The sequence below is a fragment of the Jaculus jaculus genome, chromosome X (assembly GCF_020740685.1).
Source record: "Jaculus jaculus isolate mJacJac1 chromosome X, mJacJac1.mat.Y.cur, whole genome shotgun sequence".
Taxonomy (NCBI): domain Eukaryota; kingdom Metazoa; phylum Chordata; class Mammalia; order Rodentia; family Dipodidae; genus Jaculus; species Jaculus jaculus.
Genome location: NC_059125.1, coordinates 49,365,573 through 49,388,856, shown reverse-complemented (window position 1 = coordinate 49,388,856; position 23,284 = coordinate 49,365,573). Strand labels below are relative to the sequence as shown.

At 43.7% G+C, this 23,284-nt stretch overlaps 1 protein-coding gene across 2 annotated transcripts in view; it reads left to right on the top strand.

Annotated features, from left to right (window-relative positions):
• Syn1 (synapsin I) overlaps nucleotides 1-23,284 on the top strand; it is a 74,854-nt gene that overhangs the window by 34,331 nt on the left and 17,239 nt on the right. The gene's annotated exons all lie outside the window — the stretch shown is intronic.

Genomic DNA, 23,284 nt, shown 5'->3' with positions numbered 1-23,284 from the left:
TCCTCCTGACTTCTTGGAAGATCAAAAAACATCTCCACTTTGGTTTGGTGATAACAAATGTTGGAACAGATGACGCCATTTGGATTTTTTTTTTCTCTGATCTGTTGACCTCTACCCAGTGCAGGAGCTTAGCCAAAATAATTGCCTCCTATAATTTTTTATTTAATTCACTGTACTTTCTGAGATCCAGACAATTTTCTTAAATGATTGTAAATTTTGGGTAACTTTCCATAGTACAAGAAAGTTAATTTCGGGCTGGAGAGATGGTTTAGCGGTTAAGCGCTTGCCTGTGAAGCCTAAGGACCCCGGTTCGAGGCTCGGTTCCCCAGGTCCCACGTTAGCCAGATGCACAAGGGGGCGCACGCGTCTGGAGTTTGTTTGCAGAGGCTGGAAGCCCTGGCGTGCCCATTCTCTCTCTCTCCTCTATCTGTCTTTCTCTCTGTGTCTGTCGCTCTCAAATAAATAAATAAAAAATTTAAAAAAAAAAGATTACCTGTTTTTTTTTTTTAAAAAAAAAAAGAAAGTTAATTTCTACTGAGTTTAGTGGTGCATGCCTATAATCCCAGCACTCAAAAAGATAAAGCAGGTAAGGCTGGGCGTGGTGGCGCTCGCCTTTAATCCTAGCACTTGGGAGGCAGAGGTAGGAGGATCGCTGAGAGTTCGAGGCCACCCTGAGACTATGTAGTTAATTCCAGGTCAGCCTGGACAAGAATAAGACCCTACCTTGAAAAACCGGGAAAAAAATCCTAAAAATAAAAAGATAAAGCAGAAGTATTCCCACAAATGCAAGGCCAACTTGGGCTCCATAGTGAACTCGAGGCCTCTATGAGCTCCATAGAAAGACCCTATCTCAAAGCAACATAACAACATTTATTTATTTATTTATTTTATTTGAGAGTGACAGACAGAGAGAGAAAGAGACAGAGTGAGAGAGAAAGAGAGAGGGAGAATGGACACCAGGGCTTCCAGCCACTGCAAACGAACTCCAGATGTATGTGCCACCTTGTGCATCTGGCTTATATGAGTCCTGGGGAATGGAGCCTTGAACCAGGGTCTTAAGGCTTCACAGGCAAACGCTTAACCACTAAGCCATCTCTCCAGCCCAACACCATTTAATTTTGATAATGCTGCTAGTGTTCTCTTGGATTTACTTCACTTTCTTCCTAATTCAACATTTTTATATTATTTGTTTTATTTCAAATACACTTTTTGTTGTTTTTCTTTTTTGTTTTTTGAGGCAAGCCCAACAGACTGGCCTTTTGTTATGTGAGAGAGAGAGAGAGAGAGAGAGAGAGAGAGAGAGAGAGAGAGAGAGACAATTGGCACACCAGGGCCTCCAGTCACTGCAATCGAACTCCAGATGTGTGTGCCCCCTTGTGTGCATGTGTGACATTGCGCACCTGCATCACTATGCATCTGGCTTACATGGGACATGGAAAGTAGAACATGAGTCCTTAGGCTTCATAGGCAAGCACCTTAACTATTAAGCCACCTCTCCAGCCCCGTTTTTGTTTTATTGAGGTAGGGTCTCACTCTAGCCCAGGCTGATCTGGAACTAACTCTGTAGTTCCAGACTAGCCTCGAACTCAAGGTGATCCTCTTACCTGTGCCTCCCGAGTGTTGGGATTTAAGTCATGTGTCACCTTGCCTGGCTCAAATGTACTTTATCTTTCATTATATTTTAGTTCTTGAGCCAGATGTGTGGTGCACGCCTTTAATCCCAGCACTCAGGAGAAAGAAGTAGGAGGACCACCATGAGTTTGAAGCCAACCTGAAACTACATAGTGAATTCCAGGTCTGCCTGGGCTAGAGTGAGACCCTACCTCGAAAACAACAACAACAAAATTAGTTCTTAAGCCATGAGAGGTGGAACTGCCTATGACCACAGTACTTGGAAGGTGAAAACAGGAGTTCAAGGTCATCCTCAGCTTTTTACAGAGATCAAGGCCAGCCTGGGCTACGTTGAAACCCTGTTTCAAAAATCAAAAATTATATCTTTCCTATTTATTCTGACTTAATTTTATGTTTTTACATGCCAGATATAAATTGTTCCAAATTATAAAAACTGAGGGCTGGAGAAATGGCTTAGTGGTTAAGGCACATGCCTGTGAAGCCTAAGGACCCAGGTTTGACACTCCAGGTCCACGTAAGCCAGATGCACATGGTAGTGCATGTGTCTGGAGTTATTTGCAGTGGCTAGAGGCCCTGGCGCACTCATTCTCTCTCTCTCTTTCTTCTCTCTCATAAGTAAATGAATAAAATAAATCTTAAGAAAAAGTGAAAAGGCCGAACATGGTGGCACACGCCTTTAATCCCAGCACTCAGGGGGCAGAGGTAGGAGGATCACCATGAGTTCAAGGCCACCCTGAGACTACAGAGTGAATTCCAGGTCAGCCTGAACCAGAGTGAGACCCTACCTTGAAAAACCGAAAAAAATAAGTTAAAAAGGAGACATAAAGGGAAGAGAAAGGAAGGAAGGAGGATACTTAATAGGTTGATATTGTATATATGTAATTACAATGATTGTAATGGGAGGTAATATGATGGAGAATGGAATTTCAAAGGGGAAAGTGTGGGAGGTGGTGAGGGAGGGAATTACCATGGGGTATTTTTTTATAATCATGGAAAATGTTAATAAAAATTTAAAAATTAAAAAAAAGAAAAACCAAAAAAAAGTGAAAAGAAGCATGCACATTATTTTCTAAAGCAATTATACCATTGAAAGCACAAAAAGAAAAGCATATGCCATTTTTACCCGTGAATATGAATGTGAAAGTCCAGAAGCATTAACAAATTCAAAGCCACATTAAGAAAATAAGCAGGTTTTGCTGGTGGGAATGCAATCTGGTCCAGCCATTGTGGAAATCAGTGTGGAGGTTCCTAAGACGGCTAAAGATTGATCTACCATATGACCCAGCTATAGCACTCCTAAGCGTATATCCGAAGGACTCATCTCATTTCCTTAGATGTACGTGCTCAACCATGTTTATTGCTGCTTAATTCATACTAGCTGGGAAATGGAACCAGCCTAGTTGTCCCTCAACTGATGAGTGGATAATGAAGATGTGGCACATTTATACAATGGAGTTCTACTCAGCGGTAAAGAAAAATGAAGTTATGAAATTTGCAGAAAAATGGATGGATCTGGAAAGGATTATACTAAGTGAGGTAACCCAGGCCCAGAAAGCCAAGCGCCACATGTTCTCTCTCATATGTGGATCCTAGCTACAGATGACTGGGCTTCTGCGTGAGAATGAAAATACTTAGTAGCAGAGGCCAGTAAGTTAAAAAGGAGACATAAAGGGAAGAGAAAGGAAGGGAGGAGGGTACTCAATAGGTTGGTATTGTATATATGTAAGTACAGTGATTGAGATGGGGAGGTAATATGATGGAGAATGGAATTTCAAAGGGGAAAGTGCGGGGGTGGGAGGGAGGGAATTACCATGGGATATTTTTTTATAATCATGGAAAATGTTAATAAAAATTGTGAAAAGAATAAATAAATAAATAAAGTAAAAAAGAAAAAAAGAAAGAAAATACACAGTTTTGCTGGGCGTGGTGGCACAGTACCTAGTAATTGGGAGGCAGAGGTTAGAGGATCACTGAGTTCAAGGCCAGCCTGAGATTACATAGTGAAATCCTGGGGTAGAGTGAGATCCTACCTAAAAAACAAAGCAGTTATTGGGCTGGAGAGATGGCTTAGCAGTTAAGGCACTTGCCTGCAAAGCCAAAGTACCCAGGTTCAATTTCCCAATACCCATGTAAATCCATATGCCCAAGGTAGAACATGCATCTAGAGTTCATTTGCAGTGGCTAGAGGCCCTGGTATATCCTTTTCTCTCTCTTTCTCTCTCTCTGCCTCTTTCTCTCTCTCCCATAAATAAGTTAATTAATTATTTAAAGATTTATTTTTATTTATTCACTAGAGAGAGAGAAAGTTGAGAATGGGTGCTACAGGGCCTCCAGCTACTACAAACGAACTTCAGATGCATGTGCCACCATGTGTATCTGTTTTATGTGGGACCTGGAGACATGAACCTGGGCCTTTAGGCCTCATAAGCAAGCACCTTAACCACTAAGCCATCTCTCCAGCCCATAAAATATATTAAAAAAAAAAAGAAAAGAAGGGCTGAAGAGATGGCTCAGCAGTTAAGGCTCTTGCCTACAAAGCTTAAGGACCTGAGTTTGATTTCCCAGGACCTACATTAAGCCAGATGCAGGAAAAATCAAGGTGGGCACTGGAGGGCTGTCTAAGGAATTAAGGCACTCCTTGTTTTTAACTAGAATATAAAGATGCAGGCTGGAGAGATTGCTTAGTGGTTAAGGCACATGTCTGCAAAGTCTTAAGAACCCAGGCTTGATTCCCCAGTGCCCACATAAGCCAGAAACACAAGGTGGTGCATGTATCTGGAGTTCATTTGCAGTGGCTAGAGACCCTGACATATCCATTCTCTCCCTCCCTCCCTCCTTTCTCTGTCTTTTTCTCTCTTAAATAAATAATTTTTTAAATATGTCAGTTCATGTCCTCAGATCCTTATTCAATTTACAAATACTATGACTCCTAAAAATACACCTACAAACTTTTATCTGGGACTAAACAGGTTGATAGTAAAGTACCTAGAGAAAACAAGCACACATGAAGAACCAGGAGGACCCTGATAAAGACACTAACCCTACGGCAACAGGAAGTCTCCAGTGCCTATGTCACCAAACATGGTAGGAAACTTTTCGCATTTAAACTTTATAGCGCTAAAATGAACAGGCAGAATGACAGATTAAAGGGAATGGATATCATTCCATGTATATATGGAAATTTAGTATATGATAAAAGTGCAGCTCAAGTTACTAAAACAAAAAGTGGCTTTGATGTTAAAATTCTTCATCTAAAATCAGTTTTATACACAGCGTGTGGCTGTCTGGGGAGTACATGCAAGAGGGAATGATCACATGGCAAGACAGGAAGCCAGGGAGATTCAGGGACCAGGCTCACTCTTTTTATAACAACCCATCTAGGGAGCTAAACAAAGTCCCATAAGAATGATATTAATATCTTCCAAGAGCTGTATACCCAATGGCCTAATCATCTTCCACTGGGTCCCATCTTTTAAAAGTTCAACCTCCTCGGGCTGGAGAGATGGCTTAGCGGTTATGCGTTTGCCTGTGAAGCCTAAGGACCCCGGTTCGAGGCGTTAGCCAGATGCACAAGGGGTGCATGCGTCTGGAGTTCGTTTGCAGTGACTGGAGGCCCTGGCGCACCCATTCTCTCTCTCTCTGCCTCTTTATCTCTGTCACTTTCAAATAAATTAAAAATAAACAACAACAACAACAACAAAACAGTTCCACCTTCTCAACACCACCACAGTGAGAACACCAAGCTTCCAACAGCATGAACCTTTACTGGGGAGAGGGGAAGAGATGCAAACTATCTAAACTGTAGCAAGTATGTAGATACCAGCTCATCTTTCCTTGTGATTCTTTTCCCCCACCACTGACATATTACTATTGCATATATGTGTGGGGAAAATCTGGACTCTGTTCTATTCTCTTGGTCACTGTCTCTATACATATACTAATGCCACACCATCTCTCTTTTCTTATTCAGACAGGGTTTCATAGCTCAGACAGGCCTTGGACTTTCTATGTAGTCAAAACTGGCCTTGAACTCCTGATCCTCCTGCCTCCACCTCCCAAGTGCTTGGATTACAGGCATGTACCACCACATACTGTACCACACTATCTTGTTGTTTATTTTTACTTTTTTTGTTTTTTTTTATTTATTTATTTGAAAGTCACAGACACACACACACACACACACACACTCTCTCTCTCTCTCTCTCTCTCTCTCACACACACACACACACACACACACACAGAATGGGCGCGCCAGGGCTCCAGCCACTGCAAATGAACTCCAGACGCGTGCGCCCCCTTGTGCATCTGGCTAGCATGGGTCCTGGGGAACAGAGCCTCGAACCAGGGTCCTTAGGCTTCACAGGCAAGAGCTTAACCGCTAAGCCATCTCTCCAGCCCCACACTATCTTTTTTTTTTTTTTTTTAATATTTTGAGTTGGGCATGGTGGTGTATGTTTTTACTCCCAGCACTGGGGAGGCAGAGGTAGGAGGATCGCCGTGAGTTAGAGGCCGCCTGAGACTACATAGTGAATTCCAGGTCAGCCTGGGCCAGAGTGAGACCCTACCTCGAAAAAACAAAAACAAATTTTTTGTTGTTTATTAATTTGTGAGCAGAGAGGAAGTTAATATGGGTGTGCCAGGGCCTTGTGCCACTGCAGATGAACCCCAGATATATGTACTACTTTGTGCATCTGGCTTTACATAAGTCCTGAGGAAATGAACCCAGGCCAGCAGGCTTTACAAGCAAGCACCTTTTACCGCTTAGCCATCTCCCCAGCCCTCACAGCATCTTTTTTAAATTATTTATCTATTCATTCATTTATGAGAGAGGAGGAGAGAGTGAGAGAAAGAATGGGCATGTCAGGGCCTCCTGCCTCTGCAAACAAACTCCAGACACATGCACTACTTCGTGCATCTGGGCACTGGGGTATCGAACCCAGGCCATCAGACTTTGCAAACAAGCGCCTTTATTTGCTGAGCATGCTCTCCAGCCCACACACCAATCTTCTTTAGTAACAACATTTTCTCATTAAGTTCTGATATCTGGTAGGACAGTCCTGCTTCTTGGCTAGTGCATAACTGTGTAGAGGCTATTTGGTCTTGGACAAAGAGAGCAGGGCAAGTCTTACAAGTTTAGCAAGAAGTCAGAGTTAATAGTGGGTAACGAGAAATGAAGTGGCAGAACTATTTAACTCTCCATGGGCTAGCTTGCCAGCACTTTCTCCTTTTGTCTCCCTCACTGTGAAGCATGGGAGAGCAAATGCTAGATCTGGATTTGTAGAAGCCATCTTCCCCTGTCTTCTACCGTGAAACTGGTGGGAAGGATGTTCAGACTCAATCATGTGGTTAGAGTCACATATTAGGACTTAAACTCTAATATCTCATGTGTTTCAATCAGAGTACAGGTTACTGGGAATTCTCTAACAGCTGCTTAGCTCATTGTATCCAAATAGTCACCAGTGGAGGGGAAGGCATAGGAAGAAACCATGAAGTACAATTTGGCTTTTGTTCACCTCAAGTCCCTTTGTTTTGTGACTTGTTCACAACAGCCTTGTTACTAAGACCTGAGAGAGCTGTGATGGGAATAGGGAATTCCCTTCCTTTTCTATCTTGCCTCAGGTGGTTGATGGTGTAGCAAGGACTTGTGGAGGATTTAAGTATGTAACTCCAAGACCTCTCTAGTCCCTTCTCCGAGTCCCCAATTCCTAGTCATTGTAGAGAAAGAAAGGATGTTTTGAGGCAATAATAAGCAAGGTCATGTATGTAGAAATTGTGTAGAAGTGAGAGGACAGGAAGGAATGAGGAATTAGAAAGAAAGGATGAAGGAGAAATATCAGTGGGGCGAGGAGTCTCTTTTTCTTTCTTTTTTTCTTTGTTTTGTTTTTGTTTTTCAAGGTAAATTCTGGCTGTAGCCCAGCCTGACCTGGCATTCATTATGTATTCTCAAGGTGACTTCAAAGGACTTTCTTTGGAGTGGCCACTTTTATAGAGATGTCGTAAATTTAGGAAAGGAAACACATCCCAAACATATAGCTCATTGAATTTTCACAGTGAGTAGACTCTTGCTGTCTACCCTCCCCCACCCCCCCAGATTAGGAAACAGAACAGGAGTATGTGTGGTGGTGCATGCCTGTATATACCAGCATCCAGGAAGGTGAGATAGGAGAAATTAGAATTTGACACCGGCCTGGGAAAATTAGTGAGAACCTGTCTCCAAAAACCAAGCCTAGGAGATGGAGTTCCATTGGAAGAGTGCTTACTATCTTTCAAGACACTCTGGGTTCAATACCCCCTCATAAATCAAGCATGGTGGTGCAACCTGTGATCCCAGTAACCAGGAGAAACAGAAGTTCAAGGTCATCTTGCACGATATAAAGTTCCAATTGGGGGCTGGAGAGATGGCTTAGTGGCTAAGACATTTGCCTGCAAAGCCTAAGAACCCATGTTCAACACTCCAGCTCCCACATAAGCCAGACACACAAGGTGACGCAAGTGCACACAATCGCACATGCACACAAAGGTGGTGCATGCGTCTGGAGTTCAACTGCAGAGGCTGGAGGCCATGGCATGCCAATTCTCTCTCTCTGTGTGTCTCTCTCTCGTGCACACACTCTCTGTCTCTCTTTCTCTCATAAAAATTTACATCAATAAATAAACCCAAGACCTGAAGATATAGCTCAGTGGTAGCATGCTTGCCTAGCCCGTTAGGCCCTGAGTTCAATCCTTATCACTGAAAACAAAGAAATAAACAAAAAAATCTCTCTCTCTCTCTCTCTCTCTGCTTGCAAATACATAAATAAAATATTTTAAAAGATTTTTTAAAGGGGGGCTGGAGAGATGGCTTAGCAGTTAAGGCTCTTGCCTGCAAAGTCTAATGACCAGGGTTCGATTCCCCAGTATACATGTAAAGCCAAATGCACAGTGGTGCATGCATCTGGATTTCCTTTGCCATGATTTGGGGCCCTGGTGTGCCCATTATCTCTCTATATATCTATTTCACTCTCTCTCCTCTCTTCTCTCTATCTCTCTCTGCTTGCAAATAATTAATTTAATTTTTTTTTTTTATTTGAGAGCGACAGACACAGAGAGAAAGACAGATAGAGGGAGAGAGAGAGAATGGGCGCGCCAGGGCTTCCAGCCTCTGCAAACGAACTCCAGATGCGTGCGCCCCCTTGTGCATCTGGCTAACGTGGGACCTGGGGAACCGAGCCTTGAACCAGGGTCCTTAGGCTTCACAGGCAAGCACTTAACCACTAAGCCATCTCTCCAGCCCATTTTTTTTTTTTTAAAAAGAAAGTAGAAACCACATACAAGCAGAACTGCAGCTCAGTTAGAAGCTGGTGGTATCCTGCAGGCTTGAGGCTATGGTGCAGGTCTTGGTGGACTTACAAGAGGTTTAGGAGCATGAGAAGATGGAGGGTCCCCAGCTCAGTGTGACTGAGTAGAAGTCCAGGTTGAAAGCAGAAGGCTGATGCCCAGGAGGATTTAGTAGCAGACATCGGGTCATCAGGGAAGGCAGCCAGGTTCATGGCTTCATTTTCTTGCCAGTGCTCAGAGAGGCATGTTGTATTCCATAGACCTTGTGCAAGACTGGGCTTCAGCAGAGGCTGCCAAGCCCCTGGAGGCCGTTAAGGGCATCAGGGATCCAGGCCAGACCCAGGGCCCAGGGAACAGTGAAGATATTCAGAAACAGAAAGGGAGCAGACAGCTGCAGCAGGAACAGGGACTGCAAGTTGGAACTATGCAGGAAAAGCATGTGGCAGGGATTAGGTCACAGGGAAAAGGAGCAGAGAAAAAGAAGAGGACATGGGGAACTGCAAAGGGGAGCAGGGAACCGAAAGAACAGATTTAGGAAGGCATGTTAGCTCAAACAGTTAATCCCAGCATTTAAGAGGCTGAGGTAGGTTGATCACTGTGAATTTGAGACCAAGCTAAGCTGCAAAATGAGCTCCAAGTCACCCTGAGCTGGCTAGAGTGAGATGAAGGGAGGAGGCAAGGAGAAGGAAGGAGGGAGAGAGAAATTTAGTTGGAGCACTCAGAGAATGTGGGTGACTTCAGGAATGACAATCTGAGCCCAGTCCTACCCTTTCCCGTTGATATTCAGGAATCCCCTTTCATGCTACAGCTTCCCCCCCCACCCCAGCCCTTTCCAAATACTTGGCCCTGCATCTTGTAACGTGCTGCTTGTCAGCCTGAAGAGCCTAGGAAGACAGGCCATGCCCTGAGGGTCAGCAAAGTGTGATCGAGCATGCTTTGGCTAAGATGCACCATTATCTCCAAATCTCAAAGATTTAGGGCACTCTGAATTGGAAACAGAATGAGCTGAGGTAGACTGATATTGGGAGCACAGAAACATTACTGGGTGTCCCTTGATGACAAGAGTGTCTCAGAGGAAGATTTCTTTGTTCTGCCTTTGATCCCAGCACTTGGGAAGCAGGAGTAGGAGATTACAATGGTGAATTCCAGGTCAGCCTAGGGTAGTGTGCCACCCGATCTCGCAAAACCAAAAAAGAAAAAAGACCTGGGCGTGGTGGTGCACGCCTTTAATCCCAGCACTCGGGAGGCAGAGGTAGGAGGATTGTTGTGAGTTCAAGGCCACCCTGAGACTACAGAGTGAATTCCAGGTCAGCTTGGGCTACAGTGAGACCCTACCTCGAAAAAAAAAAAAAAAAGAAAGAAAAAAGAAAATATGTCACAGCAGTTGGTCTTGGTGAGCATAAATAGCTATAACCACACTGCTTATTATTTTGGGGTGTTTCCATTTTGCATAGGTGTAGGACTTGGTTAGAGTCTATAAGGTTGCAAAGGGATGGACACCGAAACTTGGGCGTGCTTATGGGGAAAGGGGCTGAGGTCTTAGTTCCACATCAGCAGCTTGCTTGCTTATTTATCATTTATTTATATTTCGGTGCTGAGGATCTAACAGAGGCCCTTGTACATACAAGGCAAGCGGTCTACCTCAAAAACTCTATTCGTTGGGCTGCAGAGATGGCTTAGCGGTTAAGCGCTTGCCTGTGAAGCCTAAGGACCCCGGTTCGAGGCTCGGTTCCCCAGGTCCCACGTTAGCCAGATGCACAGGGGGGCGCACACGTCTGGAGTTCGTTGGCCGTGGCTGGAAGCCCTGGCGCGCCCATTCTCTCTCTCTCTCTTTCTCTCTTTCTGTAGCTCTCAAATAAATAAAATAAACAAAAATAAAAATAAAAACTCTATTTGTTTAGCCAGAGCAAGGTTGGTGGGGGCTTCTATTTTAGTGAAGAGACAGGTATCAGGGAGAAGTAGACAAGGTATCCTGGCAAAACAAGAAGAAGAAGAAGAAAGTGAAGTGCTGAGAAAGGAACCCAAGGCCTTGTTCATATTACGCAAGCACCGTACCTTGGAACGCTACTCTACCCCTCTCCCAGTGATTTTGAACTCATAGTGCTGCATGGTGAGGAGGAGGATTAAGAATTGAGTGACAAGGATCAAGACTGGGAAAGATCAATGCCATCTTTGGCAGTGTGAATATTTATTCTGTGCCATTATGGGTTTTTTGAGGTTATTTTTTGGTATTATGGCTCAGTTAAAAGATCTTGGACTATGGGGATGTATGAACATCCTTGGGATTGATAAAAACTATGGGGACTTTTTTTTTAATTTTTATTAACATTTTCCATGATTATAAAATATATCCCATGGTAATTCCCTCCTTCCCCACCCCCACACTTTCCCGTTTGAAATTCCATTCTCCATCATATTACCTCCCCATTACAATCATTGTAATTACATATATACAATATCAACCTATTAAGTATCCTCCTCCCTTCCTTTCTCCACCCTTTATGTCTCCTTTTCAACTTACTGGCCTCTGCTACTAAGTATTTTCATTCTCACGCAGAAGCCCAGTCATCTGTAGCTAGGATCCACATATGAGAGAGAACATGTGGCGCTTGGCTTTCTGGGCCTGGGTTACCTGACTTAGTATAATACTTTCCAGGTCCATCCATTTTTCTGCAAATTTCATAACTTCATTTTTCTTTACCGCTGAGTAGAACTCCATTGTATAAATGTACCACATCTTCATTATCCACTCATCTGTTGAGGGACATCTAGGCTGGTTCCATTTCCCAGCTATTATAAATTGAGCAGCAATAAACATGGTTGAGCATGTACTTCTAAGGAAATGAGATGAGTCCTTTGGATATATGCCTAGGAGTGCTATAGCTGGGTCATATGGTAGATCAATCTCTAGCTGCTTTAGGAACCTCCACACTGGTTTCCACAATGGCTGGACCAGATTGCATTCCCACCAGCAGTGCAGAAGGGTTCCTTATTTTCCACATCCCCGCCAACATTTATGATCATTTGTTTTCATGATGGTGGCCAATCTGACAGGAGTGAGATGGAATCTCAATGTAGTTTTAATCTGCATTTCCCTGATGACTAGTGACGTAGAACATTTTTTTAGGTGCTTATATGCCATTCGTATTTCTTCCTTTGAGAACTCTCTATTTAGCTCCTTAGCCCATTTTTTGATTGGCTTGTTTGATTCCTTATTAGTTAACTTTTTGAGTTCTTTGTATATCCTAGATATTAATCCTCTATCAGATATATAGCTGGCGAAGATTTTTTCCCATTCTGTAGGTTGCCTCTTTGCTTTTTTCACTGTGTCCTTTGCGGTGCAAAATCTTTGTAATTTCATTAGGTCCCAGTGGTTAATCTGTGGTTTTATTGCCTGAGCAATTGGGGTTGTATTCAGAAAGTCTTTGCCAAGACCAATATGTTGAAGGGTTTCCCCTACTTTTTCCTCTAGCAGTTTCAAAGTTTCCGGTCTGATGTTAAGGTCTTTAATCCATTTGGACTTAATTCTTGTGCATGGCGAGAGAGAAGAATCTATTTTCATCCTTCTGCAGATATTTATCCAGTTTTCAAAACACCATTTGCTGAAGAGGCTGTCTCTTCTCCAATGAGTATTTTTGGCATTTTTATCGAATATCAGGTGGCTATAGCTACTTGGGCTTACATCTGGGTCCTCTATTCTGTTCCACTGATCTACATGTCTGTTTTTGTGCCAGTACCATGCTGTTTTTGTTACTATGGCTCTGTAGTATAGGTTAAAATCAGGTATGGTGATACCACCAGCCTCTTTTTTGTTGCTCAGTATTATTTTAGATATTCGAGGTTTTTTGTGATTCCAAATGAATTTTTGGATTGTTTTTTCTATTTCCATGAAGAAAGCCTTTGGAATTTTGATAGGGATTGCATTAAATGTGTAGATTGCTTTAGGTAAGATTGCCATTTTCACGATACTGATTCTTCCAATCCAGGAACAAGGGATGTTTCTCCACTTTCTAGTGTCTTCTGCAATTTCTCGCTTGAGTGTTTTAAAGTTCTCATTGTATAGATTCTTTACTTCCTTGGTTAGGTTTATTCCAAGGTATTTTATTTTTTTTTGATGCAATTGGGAATGGGAGTGATTCTCTGATTTCATCCTCTGTGTGTTTGTTGTTAGCATATATGAAGGCTACTGATTTCTGTGTATTTATTTTGTATCCTGCTACATTGCTGTAGGTTTTGATCAGCTCTAACAGCTTGCTAGTAGAGTCTTTAGGGTACTTTATGTATAGAATCATGTCATCTGCAAATAATGATAACTTGATTTCTTCCTTTCCAATTTGTATCCCTTTTATGTGTGTCTCTTGCCTTATTGCTATGGCTAAGGCTTCCAAAACTATATTAAATAGAAGTGGGGACAGTGGACACCCTTGTCTTGTTCCTGATTTTAGTGGAAAAGCTTCCAGTTTTTCCCCATTTAGTAATATGTTGGCTGTAGGCTTGTCATAAATAGCCTTTATTATATTGAGATATGTTCCTTCTATTCCCAGTCTCTGTAGGACTTTTATCATGAAGGGATGTTGGATTTTGTCAAATGCTTTCTCTGCATCTAATGAGATGATCATGTGATTTTTGTCCTTCAACCCGTTTATGTAATGTATTACATTTATAGATTTGCGTATGTTGAACCATCCCTGCATCTCTGGGATAAAGCCTACTTGGTCAGGGTGAATGATCTTTTTGATATACTCTTGTATTCTGTTTGCCAATATTTTGTTGAGAATTTTTGCATCTATGTTCATGAGGGAGATTGGTCTGTAATTTTCTTTTTTTGTTCTATCTTTGCCTGGTTTTGGTATCAGGGTGATGCTGGCCTCATAGAAGGAGTTTGGTAGAATTCCTTCTTTTTCTATTTCCTGGAAAAGCTTAAGAAGCAATGGTGTTAGGGACTTTTAAAATGAGATGAATGCATTGCATTTTACATCATGTATGATTATCAGTTTATGGGGGTCAGGGGTGGAATGTGGTGGTTTGATTCAGGTGTCCCTCATAAACTTAGGTGTTCTGAATGCTAGGTTCCCAGCTGATGGAGATTTGGGAATTAACGCCTCCTGGAGGGAGTGTATTGTTGGGGGCGGGCTTATGGGTATTAAAGCCAGTTTCCCCTTGCCAGTGTTTGGCACACCCTCCTGTTGCTGTGGTCCACCTTACGTTGGCCAGGGGGTGATGTCCACCCTCTGCCCATGCCATCATTTTCCCCTGCCATTGTGGAGCTTCCCCTCGAGTCTGTAAGCCAAAATAAATCGCTTTTTCCCAGGAAAAAAAAAAGACTGGGAAAGATGTGAAGAGATCCTTTGGGGTTCAGACATTCAAGATTTTTCCCATCCCAGACTCCTAGAACATGTTTGCAGAGCCCTTCCCCTCTATGCTCTGGGAGTTTTCCCCAACTTTCTGGAACTTCACTGTGAGCCCCTGCATTGGAGACCTTTATAAAGTCTTCTAGAGACTTCCTGTCGGAGCTATAAGAAGCAGCATGGGGGCTGGAGAGATGGTTTAACGATTAAGGCACTTGCCTACAAAACCTAAGGACCCAGGTTTGATTCCCCAGTACCCACGTAAGCCAGATGTGCAAGGTAGCGCATGCATCTGGAGTTCATTTGCAGTGGCTAGAGGCCATGGTGTGCCCATTCTCTCTCTCTCCCCCTCTCAATCTCATAATATCTCATAAATAAATACATACTTAAAAAAAAAAGCAGCATGGAAGTATGGTTGGTGATTCCCAAAGACCTCCTCAGGACGGGTCTCAGGTACAGCCAAGAGCACATGAGGAGATAGCAAGAAAGGCAGGATTCATGTCAGGGGCCTGAGAGACATGGGAGGGAGTGGGAAAACATGACATTTTCCTGGCCCAGCTCACTCAAATCAGCAGGGGTTGGGAGCATCTGTTTCATTTCCTGGGGTGAAAGAGAGGTTCTCATACTGCTGCAAAGGGAGGATACACAAGTGTGGGATCCCACCACATCAGGAGATGCTGTAACGCTCCGCAGGGAGCTCATCAGGAGGCCAAGCTCAATGGGAGGTGCAGCCTAGGCCTTGCTGCCTGCATGAACCAGCTCCCAGTCTCAGATCATGCCTCCACAGGGAGTTGCTTTAGAGAATGCATCTGCAACTTGAACTGATTTTTACAGACTCCTTTCTCTTCTATTTTTATCTATTTGGGGCGGGGTGTACATTTGTGTTCATGCGCATGTATGTTTGTGTCATGATGCTCATTTAGCATTCAGAGGACAACACTGGGTGACTGTCCTTGCCTTCCCCCTTGTTTGAGGCAAGATCTCTCATCATTCATGGCTGCATTTGACAGGCTTCTGGAAAAATGTTCCTATTGCTGCCAACCTTCTCTCTGGAAGCATGCTGGGATCACAGCATCTCAGCACTGTCAGGCTTTACATGGATTATGGGGTGAGAACTCAGGTACTCATGCTGATACTACAATCACTTTTTTTTTTTTTTTACGTGGTAGGGTCTCACTCTGGTCCAGGCTGACCTGGAATTCACTATGTAGTCTCGGGGTGGCCTCAAACACATGGTGATCTTCCTACCTCTGCCTCCCTCCCGAGTGCTGGGAATAAAGGCGTGCGCCACCACGCCCCGCTTGCTGTTGCGATCACTTTTATCTGCTGAGCCATCCCCATTTTTTCCAGTGAGAATAATTGATTTACACAAGACCAGCCCTTCCTTTCAACTAATAGTGATTGATAGTGACACCTCCCTCCCTTCCCAGCTCTGGGCACCTTCTCTGTCTCTAGAGGTGGTAAAAATCTGAGGACTAATTTGAATTATATTGCAGAACTTCTGCCATAGAAAAGGTTAGGGCCCAAATTTGATCTGCATGAGAGAGAGAGTAAAGCTATAAAGTGCCTTTTTTTTTTTTTTTTTTTTTTTTTGGTTTTTCGAGGTAGGGTCTCACTCTAGCTCAGGCTGACCTGGAATTAACTATGTAGTCTCAGGGTGGCCTCGAACTCACGGCGATCCTCCTACCTCTGCCTCCCGAGTGCTGGGATTAAAGGCATGCGCCACCACATCCGTCTCCCCCCAACCCCAGACAGGGTCTGGCTATGTAATCCAGACTTGCCCTCCAAGTGTTGATTCTCCTGCCTCAGTCTCTAGAATCCTGGGATTATAGGCACGTAACCTATGTTCAGTTTAAGTTTGATATTTAAAAAATATATATTTATTTATTTATATTTTCAAGCAGAGAGAGAGAGAATAGGCAAGGGCCTCTACCACTGCAATGAAACTCCAGATGCATGTGCCACTTTGTGCATCTGGCTTTACTATGGGTACTGGAGAATCGAACCTGGGTCGTTATGCTTAGCAAGCAAGCACTTTAACCACTGAGGCGTCTCTCCAGCTCCTATTTGAGTTTTTTTGAGGTAGGGTCTTATATAGTCCAGGTTGATCTCAAAATCCTGATCCTCCTGCCTCCATCTCCCAAGTGCTGGGATTACATGCATGTACCACCATGTCTGACTTTTGGTTTTTTTAGTTTAAGACTATTTTATTTCACTTTATTTATTTATTTATTTGGTTTTTTGAGGTAGGGTCTCACTCTAGCTCAGGCTGACCTGGAATTCACTATGTAGTCTCAGGCTGGCCTTGAACTCACAGAGATCCTCCTACCTCTGCCTCCTGAGTGCTGGGATTAAAGGCGTTCACCACCATGCCTGGCAATTTAAGACTATTTTAATGCCAGGAGAGACTGGCAAGATCCAAAGCCATAGGGAACCAGAGAGGGAGAAGTGGAAGGTGCAGTTGGGAAAGGAGCAGGGTGAGAAAGAGAAAGGGTAAGAGAGAGAGAGAGTGCGCACCCACCATGGAAAAAGAGCAAGAGGGCCCAAGAATTTAATTTTGTTTTTTTACTTTCTTTTTTTTCAAGGTAGGGTCTCGCTCTAGCCCAGGCTTACCTGGAATTCACTCTGTAGTGTCAGGATGGCCTTGAACTCATGGCAATCCTTCAACCTCTGCCTCCTGAGTGCTGGGAGTAAAGGCATGCACCACCACACATGCACACATACAGGCAGCCAAAACAAAACAAAAAAAAAAAACTTGGTAGCCAGGCTCAGTGGCACATGATTGTAATTCCAGCAATTAGGGCAGGAAGATTTTGAGTTTCAGGGCAACCTGGGACCCTGTCTACAAAAATAAGGACAAGTTGGGCAGGGTGGCTCATTCTTGTAATCACAGCACTTGGGAGACTGAAGAAGGCTGATTGCCAGGGGTTCAAGGCCAGCCTGGGCTATGCAACAAGTTCAGGGCAACCGGAACTACAGAGTGAGATCCTGTCTCAAACAACAACAAAAAATAAAAATAAAACAAGCTGGAGCCAGGTGTGGTGGCACATGCCTTTAATCCCCGCATTCTGGAGGCAGAGGTAAGAGGATCGCTGTGAGTTCAAGGCCAGCCTGAACTACAGTGTGAGTTCCAGGTCAGCATGAGCTAGAGATCCTACCTCAAAAATACAGAAAAAAAAAATTGCCAGGTATGATGGTGCATGCCTTTTGATCCCAGCACTTGGGAGGCAGGCTTGTTGTGAGTTTGAGGCCATTCTGAAAGTACATAATGAATTCCGGGTCAGCCTGGGCTCCGTGGTTAAGGCACTTGCCTGCAAAGCCTAAGGACCCAGGATCAACTTCCCAGAACCCATGCAAGCCAGATGCACAAGGTGGCACATGTATCCAGAGTTCGTTCACAGTAACTGGAGGCCCTGACACTCCTATTCTGTCTCTATCTGCCTCTTTCTCTCTCTTTTAAATCAATTAATTAATTGAAAATAAATAAATAAAAACAACCAAGAACAGGACAGAGCATGTAGCTCATTGGTAGATAACTTGCTTAGCATGAAAAAGTCTCTGAATTTGATTCCCAGCACCATGAAAAAAGAAAAGGAGGGGATGGCTCCGTAGATAAAAGTGACTGAACCAGAGAGCGGGGCATGGTGGCACACACCTTTAGTCCTAGCACTTGAGAGGCAGAGATAGGAGGATAGCCATGAGTTCAAGGCCACCCTGAGACTACATAGTGAATTCCATGTCAGCCTGGGCCAGAGTGAGACCCCTACCTCAAAAAACAACAAAAAAAGTGACTGCAGCATATGGTTTATTTATTTGCAAGCAGAGAGAGAGAATGGACATGCCAGGGCCTCTAACTTCTGCAAACAAACTCTAGATGCATGTGCCACTTTGTGCATCTGGCTCTATGTTGGTGCTGGGGAATCAACCTTGGGTCCTTAGGCTTTGCAGGCAAGAGTCTCAACCACTGAGCAATCTCTCCAGTCCTTTAATGAAATTTATAAAATCTTATCATTGGGATAAATATTAATGGCAGATATTTGTGATTGGTTAGATTTGATAAGGGGGTTCATCAATGATACTATTTGAGGGATAGTATAAATGGGGAAGTTTATCATTCCTACTGAAAAATGGGGAGATATGCCAGTGAGTCAGGATGCGTAAATGGGAAAATTTCCCAACAGAAATTGTCAGTTGTTGGAATGGCATCATAAATATCCATGAATAGAGGTGTATATCAACAGGGGAGATGCCAATAGCTAGGCAATTTTAAAGAAAGACATTTGTGGGCTGGAGAGATGGCTTAGTGGTTAAGCACATGCTTGTGAAGCCTAAGGACCCCGGTTCAAGGCTCAATTCCCCAGGACCCATGTTAGCCAGATGCACAAGGGGGCACAGGCGTCTGGATTTCGTTAGCAGTGGCTGGAAGCCCTGGCGCACCCATTCTCTCTCTCTCTGCCTCTCTCTCTCTCTCTCTCGCTTGCTCTCTGTCTGTTACTGTCAAATAAATAAATAAACAAAAAAAAATTAAAAAAAAAAAACACGAAAGACATTTGTGGCTAGGGTCCATCAGCAAGTATTTGTGAATGGGGAGAACTGTCAGGGTGATTGATGGTGAGATTGCTGTGGAATGTTTGTGAATAAAAAGATAGTTGTTTTTCTATATAATTTTATAATTTATTTATTTATTTTGAGAGAAAGAAACAGTTAGAGATTATGAGCATGCCAAGGCCTCTAGACACTGCAAACGAACCCCAGACACATACACCCCCCCTTGTGCATCTGGCTAACATGTGTACTGATGGATTGAACCTGGGTCCTTAGGCTTTGCAGGCAAATGCCTTCACTACTAAGCCATCTCTCCAGCCAATTTACACACACACACACACACACACACACACACACACACACACACACACGGTTTGTTTGTTTGCAGGTAGGGTTTCTCTAGTCCAGGTTAACCTGCAATTCACTATGTAGTCTCAGGGTAGCCTCAAACTCATGGGGATCCTCCTACCTCTGCCTCCCATGTGCTAGGATTAAAGGCGTGCATCATCATGCTTGGCTTTTTTTTTTTTTTTTTTTTTTTTAAGATAGGGTCTCACTCTAGCCCAGACTGACCTGGCATTCACTATGTCGTCTCAGGGTGGTCTTGAACTCATGGCTATCCTCCTACCTCTGCCTCCCCAGTGCTGGGACTAAAGGTGTGTGCCCACAATGGGCTCTCCAAAATGATATTTCTTAGTGAGGTATTTGTGACAGGTTTTGTCTCACTTAGGAGAGGGGAGTAATCACAAGAAGAATTGACCAAGACCTTGGGGATTTGTCATCTATAACCTTGACAACAGTAGAGATTTATAAAAGCAGGTATTTGTCCACAATGAGGGCACAGTGGGTAATATTGTAGGGAATGAGAACAGTTTCCCGTTTTTGGAAGTGGGGGGATTTGTACACTTGAAAGCAGTACATAAGCATCATCATAATCAGAAGAGTCTTGCCAGGTGTGGTGGCGCACAACTTTAATCCCAGAACTTCAGAGGCAGAGGTAGGAAGATTGCTGTGAGTTCAAGGCCTGAGACTACATAATGAATTCCAGCTAGAGTGAGACCCTACCTCAGGAAAAAAAAAAAGAGTATGACATGAGCATATTAAATACCTGTTGTATCTCTCGAGGAGATAGTCACAATTGAATTTAAACTGAACTTTGTTTCTGAGGTACGTTGAACTATTACTCCTAATATTATACATTATTTCCAATATTGTTTATTATTCCTAATATAAAACATTATTTGCAATATTGAAATAATCACCATTGATAATTATCACTGCTAAAGTTGCACATTAAGTTATATCTACCATGTCTATTACTTGTAAGTACTCCATGCCTACCATTGTTTTAACTATTTTACATATATTGCATCATTTAATATGCACATTTTCCCTATGAGTTAGGTGTGGTTTATCCCCATTTTGCAGATGCAGGAACTGAGGCACTGAATGGCAATATGATTTGCTCAAGAATACAGAGCTAGGACACAACAGGAGCAGGATTTGAAAGCAGATAACCTGACTTCAGGCTTCTGCAGTACACTACATTCTCTGTCTAGAAATTAGGTAGCAGTTACCAATATTGTACATCTATTTATTGCTATGAGTGTCGGGGTGTTTTGGGTTTGTTTTTTTTTGTTTTTTTTCAGTGCTGGGTCAGGGAATCTAACTCAGGCCTATGTGCCTGTTAGGTAAGTGCTCTGCCACATCTTCAAGCTGAAAAGTTCATGTGTTTTGACCTAAAAATGTCAAAAGGGCAAATATACTTCATAATCATCCCCCAAACCGCAGCACTCTAAAGGATTGTGGGCAGGGACTGTGACGACCATTTGTTCAGAGAGAAGGAGTGAGAACCAGCGAGGGAAAGGCTGATCCCCAGGTCACCCACTGACTGCATTCTATTCAAGCCCCATGTCCTTCTCCTCAGCTCTCACAGAATCTCGCCCAAAGAAAATCAAACACACAGGCACTGAGAGCTGGGGATATCTTCTTTACTGGATTTTCAAGAAAGTGATGGGGGGTGGTGGGATTACTAAGGACTGCAAAGAGCTCATGCACGGTCTCTGGGGCCGGTGGCCTTATATGCTGTTCAGGGCTCTGTGTACCTTGAGGTACATACTGGTCAGCCCTGTCCATGCTGAACTGGGTCAGCATACAGGTCCTACCTGCAGGATGGACAGGACAGGTTGGCAGGGAAATGGACTCTAAGCTGGGATTTGTCCTTACTCTGCCAATTTCTACTTCCTGCCAAGGGCTAGGATAGTTGAGGGCTCTGGGGATCACACCCTGAAGTCAAGGACAGGAAGAGACCAGAGGGGAGAGGAGCCAGGAGGATCTCAAATTTGAGGCCAGTCTGAGCTACGTAAAGGTTCTTGGCTGGGTTACAATGAAGTCCTGAGCCTTACAAGTATTCAGGGAGTTGATACCAGGGGTTGATGAGTTGTTGGGAGCTGCTGGAATCAGGAAGCTTGAGAGGACAGCCAAACAGGCCCTCGGCCTTTCCTTTATAGCTATAGCCATCAGCAAAGGCTGCCATTCATCCCTGCTTAGTGAACAGGGTTCGACCCTCCCAGATATAACCAAAGTGTAGATGTCACTACAGTTGTTGCTGCAGGAGGATCGTGAGTTCAAGGCCAGCTTAAACTACATTGCGAGTTGCAGGCTAGCCTGAGCTATACTGTAAGATGCTATCTCAAAAAGAAAGAGAGAAGGAAGGAAAGAAGGGAGGGAAGGAGGGAGGGAGGGAGGAAAAAAGCAAGTGCCCATCCTCATAGAGAGTATGTTAGGCTAGGCAGAACCTGCCAGAGGGTACAAGACAAGCAGACGGGTCCATAAAGGACCTAGGGTCTGTACTCAGTGACCTAAAATGTCCTGCAGAAGATTGTGTTTGTTTTACAAGCACTGACTTGTACCTCCAGCCTAAGACCTATGGGGCTTTTTCTTTCTTTTTTCCACCCCCCTTTATTTTTGTTGTGTTATTGTTTGGAGAGAGCCTATACTGTTTGTTTTGAGACAGGATCTCCCTATGTAGCTCAGGCTGGCCTTGAAATTGAGATACTTCTGCCTGAGCCTCCCAAGTACTTGGATTGCAGGAGCAAGCCACCATGCGTGGCTGGGCTTATTGGTAGGAGCAATGGGTAACCTGAATTTTAGGGTCCAAAGAAGACACATTGGAGCCTTTTTCCCACACAGATCCATACTAATGGGACACTTGGATGCTCCCCTGAGTTCCCCAATCTGAAATTCTAGTTCCAGGGACCTTGCTACAGTGAGTGTTTGGAGCACAGGGTAGGAACCTAGGCTGGACAGACCTAGGCCCACCTGTGGGAGCCAGAGGGCCTAGGAAGTTTTTTGTAGTTTCACAAATTCTATGGAGGAAGATGATCCACAGAGGTGAGGATTAAGTCCTGAGACCTGGTTCTTTTTTTTTTCTTTGTTTTTCAAGGTAGGATTTTACTGTAGCCCAGGCTGACCTGGAAATTCATTATGTAGTCTCAGGCTGGCCTCAAACTCAGGGTAGTCTCTTACCTCTGTCTCCCAAGTGCTTGGATTAAAGGTGCACGCCACCACAGCCAGCTGGTTTTGGTTTTAAATCTTACCTGTGGCCAGGGAATATAGCTACAGAGACACAGAGTGACAGGTAGTGGGGGAAGGAGGGGACAGGACATTTCACTTCTCCTAAATAACCTCTCCAGAGAAATCCCTTGCAGGCTATGGGGGAGGGGCCATGGTTACCTCTTTCTTAGTTCTTGGCGGGGTTTCAATGGGGCCTTGGATCCTCTTCCCTTCCTTTTTCAGACTTTTTTGTTGTTTTGAAACAGGGTCTCAAGCAGCCCAGCTGTCCTGCAAGTGTCTAGCTGAGGATAACCTTGAACTTCTGATTTTTCTACCTCCACCTCCCAAATATTGGAATTACAGGCATTCTCAGCTCTAAGGTCAAACTGAAATAGTACAAAGGTTTGGGTTAGGGCATCCTCACTAGACAAAATTAGGAACTAGGACAATGCCTGAGGCAAGGCAAACTGTTTACTGTTGAGATTTGTGCATAGTGGACTACCCAGCTGTGGGATAATTTATCAACTATAGGAATTAGACATGACAATTAGACAAGCAGGTTAGGGTGGTGCACACCTATAATCCCCACCACTTGGAAGGCAGGAGGATGATAACAAGTTTGAGGCCAGCCTGTTCTACATAGCAAGACCATCTCAGTAAAAGAAAACCTGTGGTGGCGTGCACCTTTTAATTCCAGCACTCAGGAGGCAGAGGTAGGAGGAATGCTATGAGTTCGAGGCCACCCTGAGACTACACAGTGAATTCCAGGTCAGCCTGGGCTAGAGCAAGACCTTTCCTTGAAAAACCAAAATAAATCAATCATCGCAGTAAAATGTCTCAAAGTCTTGAGAGGAAGTAGTCAATACATTGGAGCTGATAATGCAGAG